At 33.7% G+C, this 10,386-nt stretch overlaps 1 long non-coding RNA gene across 1 annotated transcript; it reads right to left on the bottom strand.

The window, feature by feature from the left end:
- Positions 1-2,528: 2,528 nt before the first annotated feature.
- Positions 2,529-6,246, bottom strand: LOC126646539 (uncharacterized). Its single transcript, XR_007630307.1, has 3 exons — positions 6,109-6,246; positions 4,923-5,029; positions 2,529-2,700 (listed from the first exon to the last, which is right to left on the bottom strand). It is a non-coding gene; the product is annotated as an uncharacterized LOC126646539 (long non-coding RNA).
- Between the last annotated feature and the right edge of the window lie 4,140 nt (positions 6,247-10,386).

The raw sequence follows: 10,386 nt of genomic DNA, 5'->3' as shown, positions 1-10,386 counted from the left end.
TGAGGTTGTTTAGCCTGCAGAAGAGAAGACTTTTGAGAGCCAGCTTACTGTGGATTTCTTACCAAAAATAAAATAATCTGGAGTCAATGACCAGAAAATAAGTTGCTAGAAGAAGAAAGCTAATCTAGGAAATCACCAGAGAAAAAAGGTTGTCTAACAAAACACCAGTCAAGCCAAACTAGTCTCAATCCTTGACTATTTGATTTTTTGTCAGTGGCACCAGAGGAAGAAAGGGGGAATGGGACAGGGGTAATACAAGTTGTTACATAGGCCACCAAAAGTAATGTATTTACTTCCAAGTACAATAAAGTATTTTGCAATAGAGTATCAAGACAACATACCTATATTTAAGTGCAAAAATTAGTGAATGTGAAGTATCATGAAGAAGTCTGACAGAGAAGAGAACCAAAAGTTGCAGTGCAAAGTGGTATGGAATTTAGATTTCTAATGAGGCCATTCATATAACATCTTTCATAAAATGGTGCAAAGGAAGTCTGAATTCACAGTAGTAATTCAGATATGCAATCTGAATAGAATGTTTATCAAGAGACCTTAAGGAAAACAAAGTAAAAACAAGAAAAGATAAAATGTTATGTATTATCATATGATTATCCAGGATTACTTTTAGGAAATTTACCGGTAATTAAATAACTGGAATGATTTTCAATACAGTAAGATGTTTCCTGGAGCATGGGGACCCTTAGATCTGTGCAATGGACAATTCTTGCTATGTCACATATTTTAGTGCATTTCTGTAGGACACTGGAAAGGTATGCTTAGACACTGCAAATGAACTGCCCAATCATACACTGTGGCATGCTCTCCAGGATCACTCTGATAAAGCAATCATTTTCAGTGTATACATGTGTATTTCCTGGGTTCACAGAGCAAAGAGAAATTACCTTATGACTTGTCACAAAGAAAAGGTTGGCTGGTTAGCAGAAATCTGTATTTAGCAGAGGAAAGAAAGTTCTAGCCCCTCATCTCTGGCTTTTCTTTAGCCTTAGACAGAGCAAATGAAGCAACAAGTTTCACTTAAGGTTGCAGAAATTAAACCTCACATTTGTAAAGTTAGTTAGTTATGTCATATATGTTTGTTTTTCCAGCAAATTCGGTGAGAAGGGAGGAGGAAGGGATACACATTTGTAAGAGTCAGGTATAAAGGAGTTCATTTTTGCTTGATTTTCAGTTTCCAGGCAGCTAAGATTCTTTGGATCTTTTTGTATTGAAAACTAGCACAAAACCTTCCTAAATATATTTAGCTTTTCTTGGCCTAATCCCTTAGCAACTCATTTGTAACTATTCATTAAATTAGCATAGCACCTTGTACCCTTGAAATTCTAGGGCTTACTATCTTAGACAAACTAAAGCTTTAGGAACTGTTAATTAGGAGTTACGGGACTTAATTAAGCAGGAGGAGGAAAAAAAATTCTCAAACTCCATACTGTGTTGTAACGTTTCTATCTATGCAGAATAGTAGTTAATCTGTTAGAAATAACAGTTACAATATTTTAGTTTGAGAATCTATATATCAAATAAGAAGAAAAAAAATTGAAGTTGACTTGCATAGGCTTTCTGAAGTATGATACATTATGTATCAAAAGCCACCTCAGTTCCAGCATTGTTGCAAAAGTGATAACTGAATGACAGTAACAACTTTACTCGTACTGTGATTCAGGTATTTTCCCATAAAAGAAACAAACAATTTCCAAGACTTTCTGTCTGGGATGTTTAGCATGCTGGAACTTCGACCCTCTAAAGGTCTTCAGTGAACAGGTATTAAAAAAATTTCTGAATATTAAGGATTCTTCCTTCTACTTGTGGGAATCCCCTAGGAAGGAAAAAGATTAGCTAAAGGTGTGTTTTGACAAGAAGAAATATTTTCAAAATATTATTTCCTGAGTAAAGTTCTCAAGAAGAAAGACATGGTAACTTTTTAACCTGTGTCAATGAATGACGTATTATTGCATTTTGTCTTTTACTGTCTTTATATATGGTTTGTTCTCTCGCTTCAGGAGAAAAATATCTGTCTGATGAATCAATATGGATATATATAGATGTACTAGGCAAATATTTTCTCATTGAAGTAACTTGATTAGAACAACACTTTGTGCAGGTTTAGAAATCTTATCTGCTAAGATAAAGATATCTACTGCTTTTCTGAATATACTGTTCACAGTTTTATCCTCAAAATCAATTTTAACTTTTAAAGTGAAAAATGTTAACAAACTTGGAAAAATGTCTTCTGATGAGTTAAATGGAAAAATCTACATAAAAATCACTGAAACATCTGATAAACCACGTAAAACTAAATTCATAGATATTAAAGGTGTGATAGGCCTTTCATATTTTGATCATGACTATGGGACAGATGTGTCTTCTTTCATTCATATTGCAGCTTCAAGGTTGCAGTTCCCCCATAGGAAATATGCTGTGTTAGTAAGATCCAATCTGTAGACATAGCCAAAGCATGCAAAGGTTAAGTTTACCTGTAAGGTGATCTAAAAGAAAAATGGGTGTTCCTTCATTCTGTCTTGATAACCAAAAGATATAGACTTGACACCATCATGCTGCTTCAGAAGAGTAAGTAGATTCTACCTCTGAGTAACTTCTTTAAGCATGGGTCCAGATCCACGGAAGTTAATGACACTTTCTACTTTGCTTGAGCTAGTTAGAGATGGAATTGAGAGTCCTGGTTTCCTAAATGTGATAGGTAAATGTGATAGAAAGGTCAGCAGATAACAGGGTGAAGTTGATAGCCAAGAAGTGCTAAAGGTCAGCTGTGGATTATGAAATACCCAGAAACCAAGGAATTGCAGAAAAGGAATAGTTTTGAAGAATTATTCCCTCCCTGTGTTGCTACTGATGTGGGTGCAGCACTCAAATAATGCAAGTACAGCATAACCACAATCTCTGTTACATATTTTTCTCTTAAATTTTAGGTCACAAAGTGTGATGGCATCAGTTAAGCATGATTACAAACAGTCCTTTGATATATTACAGTACGTTGGTTATATTAAACCATTTCTTGTTTCAATCAGAAGCAGAAGAGACCACTTAATTCTGGATACACATATTGTGGAGACAAAGAGATGGTAGAAACAGGGTGATCCTTTTAAGTTTTTATTTAATAATATATTTTTATTTATTATATTTCTTTAGGCTTCAAAGAGTTCCAAAGAGTAAAAAATTTGATAATTATATAAAAAGCTGAAATTACAATAATATCAGTATCTGTGTAAAAGAACACTTCTGTAAACTGTGGTTTTTATTTTAGCATTTTTTCTTTGGGCCTCCTAAGTTACAAAAGATGCAGACGCCTCCTTATATCTAGCCTTGAAGGTGATGCAGTGTATTGATTTGACACATCTTGAGACCTAATAATCAAGTACATGTTTTTATGATTGGCTGATGTTGCCTTGTGTCTGGCTGCCTAAAGAATGTTAAGTTGACTGAGGTCATCTATAGCCTATAGATAATCTACACGACTAATAAAAATGCTAAATAGACTGCCAATCTGTTTTCCAATCATATCAAACCTACTAATCCAATTTGTAATTTACAAGATGAAACTAATCTAAAAAATAAAATAAAATATATGTGTTTACTAGAACAGGGTGATATATTACCAGTAACATCTAACTGCATTTTCACATTTGAGCTTTCTCTTGAAAGGTTATGATAATGTATATCATAGCCTGGTAAATTTTTAACAGATTTTTATGGACAGAACATTGTACTGGTGATTATTATCTGAAAAAAAAAAAGCTTCATCTGAGCTTCAGATATATGGAATGTATTACTCTATAACCTTAAAAATCCATTTTGTGCTTTCTCATAAGGTATTTCAGCTGCAGATTCATATCTGAGGATGGTATCTGGTTGAAAGTATACATTATATAAATAATAGTAATATTTTGTGCTGCATACAGTCAACTCCAAATATTTTCTTTCACTGATGCAATAAAATGTATATTTTACTTGAGTGGACTTACACATAAAAAACATAGGAATCGTGGCTGCAGAATAGTGCATTTCAGTTCTATGACAAAGCCCTAAATTTAATGGTACATCCAAGACCACTCTTCCTCAAACTAGTAGGTGTTAGCAAAGAAACTGTGGTCCAAAAGTTCACACTGTTGGAGAGTATTATATTTTCTTTACAAGACATACAGCTAAAGAAAATCATTGTAACATAGACTATGGACTTCCAATTTCATTATTAGTCAGATAATTTCCTAAATTTAGCTAGACTTGGTTTAAACTCACACATATTGTAGGGTCTTTGATAAATTTTCAATCTTGTTCAGCTATGTGAAAACAGATTTTATAGCATAAGCCAGTCTGCAAAAAGTGATTTTCTGCTTTAGGCCCTTTAAATCTGATGGGCTCACAGGCAGATGTGGCCATTTCCCAGTTTAATATTTGTCAATATATGTTAAATTTACTTTCAGTTTGCTTTTTAAAGATCACATGCCTGAAATAATGTAAATGTAATTTGTTGAGGACATTAAATATTGATTCTGAATGTTTTTAATTATATAATTAATATAAAAACTCAAACATTTTCACACCTGAGAATCCTATTATTTAGCCTCTGTTTCCAGTTGTAAATCTATGTATTACAAAAACAGAATAAGGAGTTAAAAATTTTAAGGCCTAAAATTCGTCTTGGCTTCTGGTGACCTGTTCTTCAAACTGGGGAAATCATAATATTTTCCATCCAGCCTAATGTCCCCATTTTCATTCCCATGAAAACCAGAGAGAAGAGGAAAGGTTGTAGTGTTGCGTTTCTCACATGTCATCCTAAACCAGGATGAAATCATGATCATCCAGACTAGGACCTAGGAGTTGCTTCCACACCCCAGCCATGCTCTGCCACTAAAGACTAGGTAAAAAGAAATAAGTAATATTTTGCTTACCAGAAGAATGATAAGAATGACGTTACATGCACTGTTCTAGGAGAGGAATTCACAATACTGATCAAGGTGCTCAATCTCCATATACAGTGTATGCAAAGACCTTCATACTTCATGATAAAATGTCAGGTGTGCATGATGAAGGATGTAAGATGAGACGGAAGGAAAAAGTAAATTAACAGTAAAAAGTTTGGCATTATTTTCATTTAAGTCTGTCTTTAAATAGCAAACCTCTAAATAAGTGAAGTTGTAAACCCTTTTAAATTGACATTTGAGTCTTTTGCTAAGATAGGCACAATTTATTTGCCTAAATGTATGTCTACTGCCATTTAAGTCATGAAGATATCATACCTGGCTTCTGTCCTCCCTTCATAATGGAACAGAACTGCAAATTTTTCCTATATTTTTCAGTCACATATAATAATCACAGCTTATTTTCTACAGTTTAATTTCTTAGTTACTCTTGTGGATCCTTTCAAAGTAATGTATAGATTTCCAGGGCCTTTCAGACAGCTGAAAGAGGACATTCTGCTTTCAGCTAAATTTTAATGTCATTTGCAGATATTTCACCACAGTGATTGTTTCTTTTAAAAACAAATAAACAAAAAATGTTTGGACAATTTTTGTTTTTAATAACAATGAACTTGATTAGATTTTTGATTACTTTCAGGACAAAGAATTTTAAAAAGCTCTCCAAATATAAAACAAAATGAATTTTAAAAGTGCATCACTGAAAGGGACAGAATTAACCTCAATTCTTAGTGACAGATTTTAACAAAAGTAAACTCTCCACTAATCTTCTTCTTTACAAAATAAAATTCCTGAATCCTACTTATGTAACACATAGATATGATTTTTTTTAACTTCTTTTGTATATTGTAGATTCCATGGTTTTTGTCAGGCCTTTCAACTTTAGGAATTGTCTATAACAAATGTACCTGTACTTGAACTATTGCACAGATAATCTCTTGAACTAAGGATCATTTCAAGTGATTATTTTCTAGGTGAGATAGTTTAATTTGCAACAAAAATATCTAAACTGCAAGCCAGGGAAAAATAAAAAATGCTATGAAGTGTTACTTGGAAATTTCTTAGACAATTATAGCTAAAGTCTGCCTACTTCCTAGAGTGTGGAATAAAAAAAAAGATCTACCTTCCTTTCTCCTCATTTCACCAAGTAGAAACTTACCTGATTGTGATTTCAGCCACATAGAAAGATAATGGCAATGCCTTCACCTTTTCTGTAGTAGAGTAAGGGCAAAAAAATCCCCCTAGTAGCTCTTCAGAGAATTTATATTCTTTCTTGTTTAGGGTAGACAATCAAGAATGTTGAAATACTTTCTGAAAAAGAAAGAATTAACTCATTTTAGCTATGCCAAAATAAGGGTCAATGCAAAGAATTTCACCTTACTCTGGGTGATGCCTAATGTTGCAATCAACTCCCAGAAGGCCACGTCTGAGCTGATTTTCAGTAATTTCAGTTAATTTTACTTAGTTCTCAGTAGGTAAGAGAATAAAAATATCTTGTCTTTTTCTCTTCCTGTCCCTCTAATTGGCAGAATTTCAACCCAAGTCTTCAGATCTGTGACTTTCATTTTTTCCTGACCATGCCAAGAATATTTTTTGGCATCTAGCATTTTAATAGGAGTATTTCCAGTGACCAGGTATTGGATGGAATCAAAGAATTGGCACCGTATTTTGTAATTTTCACAGAAGCATTTGATTTGATTGACTCTAGAATGCTGATTAGAGGAGATAATACTATGATGCTCTTGAGGATAAGTCACTTAACTCAGATTCATGACTGTTTAACAAGAAGAGCACACAGATTTGTTGTACAGGGCAAGGAATCTGGCTTGGCTGAAATGGACTGTGATGTCCGCCAAGACTCAGTCTTCAGACCAGGTTTATTGAATTTATTTGTCAATGATTTATTCTTGATTGTATTAAATCTATTTTACAGCTATATAGATGATGCAATGTTACAATATGGTTCTAATTCATTGGCCATGGTAGAGAAGGATTGAGATAATTTATGGAGGAAACTTTAAAAAGAAAGCATTTTCTAATGAACAAGAAAAACTGCTGCTATTAATATTTCCAAACAAACCCCAAACACTTTGCAGTCCTTAGTCAAAAAAAAAGAAAGCCCTCCACTGAAATACTTAAGTCATGACTTAAAGGTTGGATCAACACTGTCTAGTTACTCTTGAGCAATTTTGTGTTGAAATGCTGTTAATTGGAAGCAGGTATCACTTTAAAAGGTAAGAACTCCACAGAATATGTTGTACTTAAGCAATAGATGAAGGCAGAAACGAAAAATTTGCAATGTGCTGTCAGATTAAAGGTTGTTTAAATTTAGAAGACAAACAGACTGTGATATCGATAAAGAGCTATGTAGATTTGTTTTATATTATTGCTATGGATACAGAAAAATTCAATTTGCCTTCAGGCAAATTTCAGATTTGTAGCTTGACAGAGTATAAGAACACATCACTGCAGCTTTTATGTGAATAAGTCAACTTACTTCCTCCTCAGTGAGTCTGGAACTATGCAAATGTATTTTATGTTTGGAGAGGCCCCTGGTTATATGAAAACAATGTTGTTGTTTCTTTTAGATTTTAATTTAATATTCTGAGCCTTGGAGGGAGAAATCATCATAGACTCATTTACCCTACAGTCAGTGTGACAATATGGGAGGATATATTTAATGCCTTAGCAGTAAGCATTTTGAACAGGCATCCAAAGGTGATAAGAACTGAAATAATCTTTGGTAAAATTCAAATGCAGCTTAATTGAATATTTAAAATAATTCTCAAGGTATATCTGAGAATAAATTATGTAATGATGTGGTAGAAATGATTTGATTTTATACTTCCTTCTGCTTAGTATTACCGCATATGCTTGGATATCAGTAGGGCAAGTTTCTTGCTGTGAAAGTCATTTGAGATGCAATACAAAGCATTGTACATTAATGAGATTTTATTATCTCCTGTTCTGATATTTTTATGAATGAAAATATAAAGGTATTTATATAATTCTTTAAGACAGGTGCTGGTTTAGACCTTCATTTCAAACTGGAATCTTCTCTTGTATGTAAAATTTTTTATTTTTTATATTTTAATACAGATATTTTAAAAATCAAAGAGTTTTCATACACAGTGAATAGATCATATATGAGGTATGTGATACAACACATTCCTTCTTCAAGGCAGAAATATTCAGATGCCTCTCCAGTCTATTGCTTTTATGTTTCAGGTTTTGGTTGGGGGGATTTTTACATTTCATGACCTGTGGAGAAATCCCACATGATAAACATCTATGCCATGAAAATCTGGTTATGCTTTGCTTCAAAAGTAAACAGAATAACCTACGTCTTGGACTCATTCATTTTATATATATATATATATATATAAAAATATATTTATCAGAAAGTAGACAAAATTATCTCTTCAAACTACAGACTCAGTAAGAACAAACAAAAGAGTTTTAGCTCCAAATTTCAGTGGCAGTTTGATACCTGTGATCAAGTAATGTAAATGTTGAAAATATGTTTCCATGTACACATGAAACTAAGGAATGCATAATTTGTTCATAACTCCAACTCTATTGCAGTCAAGGTTTAGAGGGTCTCTCTCATGGATGTTTGTCAGGGTTCCTCTGTTGTTGGTTCTGCCTTTTGTCCTGTCTTCACTTTACATTTACCTGTGTTGTGTTCCTTCTTCTGTCATAACTATGCTGGCAAACTCTAGAAAATAGGGATTCTGTTCACTGGAATAGCTCACTTAAGTTAAGGAGCTGCTATAATACAACTCTTCTGCCGCTGTATACTAAAACAGAAGTATTCTATCTAGGGAGTGTTGCTGGCATTGCTCTTTGCATGTATCGAGCCTGTATTCATAGATAGATAATCATATAAGTCCTTCATCTTAAAAATGAAAAAAAAAATTATTTTAGTCTGGTTTCAAAGTAAGGACTCATTCTCAAGAGAAGAGTGAGTTCTTGTAGTGCTGATGCTGACTAGCAAAGAGGGAAAATCCTGGTGGTCAAGAGGGTTCCTGTATTTAACTCCACGGAGCTGACTGTCCACAATAGCCTCAGGGGCAGAGATGTCCTTGGTTGCTTTTTGCCTGACAGTTCAGTTGTTGTAATCAGACTCCAAATATGCAGACTGGACATGACAAAGGTCACTTTGAACTGTGTTATTCCTTTTTAATTGCCAGTTGTATTGACCATTCCTTTGGGACCTCAAAATTAGGGATTCTGAGACATACAGGTTGGCAAAACCCTGCTCTTAAACAATTATATGTTTAGATTTGCCCATTTTATTAAAGCCAAATGACTTAATGACATTATAAAGTTTGAAAACAGTAGCATCAAATACAAGTATTCAAATTTGTTTGGATAATATCACCTTCTGTGATATCTTATCCTCCTGTAGCATGGTGAAAAATGAATCAGCCAAGTGTTTGTTACATTTTAAGACTTTCTTTTTGTCTAAGGATGATATGTTTTCCTTCAATTTCTTTAAATACTTGCTGACACACTTGTTATATTTGCCAGTTACTTTGAAGATCTTTTGAAAGGATTGGTCTGTAAGTGATAATGAAGATAAAGGCATACAGTGTTTAACTATTCTATGATTTTGAAATTATCGCTACTGAAGGTGAGCAGGAAGAGCAAATGTCCCTCTTAAATTGCAGATTTCCTTTTCTTATGAATTCACATGTCAAAGCTGTCTTGCGCATGCTGAATTTTTGTTTACTGTCAGATTTTCACATCTGCAGGAGATCAGGCTATTGAAACAGGGGTTTTGAGAGGCTTTTCCCCAGAAGGATGAATCTTACAAAATAAGCAGAGGTGAAAATGCCATGAGCAGGTCAGTAACAGATCTGTTTCAGCACCTCTCAGGCAAACTATTTTTTCTGTTCAGTTTATATCTTAATTTATGTTTTGTGCAATGAATCAGTGGCATAACCCTAACATTTGCATTCCATGACTTTTGAATGTTTAAAATAGAAACCTTTATGTTGAATTGACAAATGGTTTGTATTAATATAAAATTAGATTTAGGAAAATCATTTAATCTATAAATGACATCTGGTATTTACAGCTTTAGAGCCTGATGAAGATAGATGAACTACCTTACATGTTTATAATATTTTGTAAATTTGCAAATGCATATTTAAATTGATTGTATCCCTCTCCCATCCTTCAAATGTCACTGGCCCTCTAAGGACCTAGTTCAAAGCTCATTTTCATTAATGGAAGGACTTACAGGCTAAATGTATACCCTAAAATTAAACAAAGACTAGGAATATTCCTCATCTCTGGAATACTACTCTTTCTACTGTTCAAGTGTTAATGTGTTCCTCAGCATAACTTGGGCCTGTGCCAGCTAGTCTTTGTCTGGCTCATTCCTAGTAGCTCAGGAGTTAAGGTGAGCAATAGACAATCTTGAACAGAC

This window comes from Myiozetetes cayanensis, unplaced genomic scaffold (genome assembly GCF_022539395.1).
Source record: "Myiozetetes cayanensis isolate MyiCay16 unplaced genomic scaffold, myiCay2020 scf1, whole genome shotgun sequence".
Taxonomy (NCBI): Eukaryota; Metazoa; Chordata; class Aves; order Passeriformes; family Tyrannidae; genus Myiozetetes; species Myiozetetes cayanensis.
Note: the sequence above shows the minus strand (reverse complement) of the source record. Positions and strands in the feature narration are given on the sequence as shown.